The 647-nt window shown below is 34.0% G+C and overlaps 1 protein-coding gene and 1 long non-coding RNA gene across 2 annotated transcripts in view; both read right to left on the bottom strand.

The window, feature by feature from the left end:
* LOC116703247 (transmembrane protease serine 9-like) overlaps nt 1–647 on the bottom strand; it is a gene marked incomplete in the record, with an annotated part of 81,409 nt that overhangs the window by 35,025 nt on the left and 45,737 nt on the right.
* LOC116702573 (uncharacterized) overlaps nt 1–647 on the bottom strand; it is an 11,859-nt gene that overhangs the window by 9,952 nt on the left and 1,260 nt on the right. The gene's annotated exons all lie outside the window — the stretch shown is intronic.

Below are 647 nucleotides of genomic sequence, written 5' to 3'. Positions count from 1 at the left end.
CTAGCAGCTAGCTTCTACACACCTAAGTAGCCCGTAGGAGCTATTTAGATGTATTAATTTAGCCAGTGTTCTGCATACGTTGTCCTACAAGTTGCCAGTGCTAGATAAAATTAGCAATGCCACATAACATGTTGTTTTGCGCCTGGTAGGCAGCAAAGAATTCACATATTTTATCATTGTAGTGATTCAGAAATAATAATTATTAATTAATAATAATAAAAACAGAAGTACAGATGTCTGTATCGTCCATGTAGCTTCAAATCCAAGAAATACTGGAATGCTTGGCTACATATTACATAGATATTTGTTTAGTGCAACTTAAACAAGTCTTAATTTTACACCCTTCATTTTAGACTGATGGAAGTTACCCGTACCCATCAGAAACTCAGAAAGAGACACTGTCTGAGACCTTCAAAGTCAATTCATTTTAAAGTTTTCATTCAAAAAATATATTTCCCCCTTACTCTATACATTACATTAATATAAAACCTCCACAACTGTCTCTAAACATTACATTAATGTAAAGCCTCCACATCTGGCTCTACACATTACATTAACACACATCTGTTGTACTATTATCTTTTTTACATTCCATGTAATCCTCATACTTCATACTGGGACCTTTTCACATTACCTGGTCAGTATTT

The sequence above is a fragment of the Etheostoma spectabile genome, chromosome 15 (genome assembly GCF_008692095.1).
Source record: "Etheostoma spectabile isolate EspeVRDwgs_2016 chromosome 15, UIUC_Espe_1.0, whole genome shotgun sequence".
NCBI classification, from domain to species: domain Eukaryota; kingdom Metazoa; phylum Chordata; class Actinopteri; order Perciformes; family Percidae; genus Etheostoma; species Etheostoma spectabile.
Note: the sequence above shows the minus strand (reverse complement) of the source record. Positions and strands in the feature narration are given on the sequence as shown.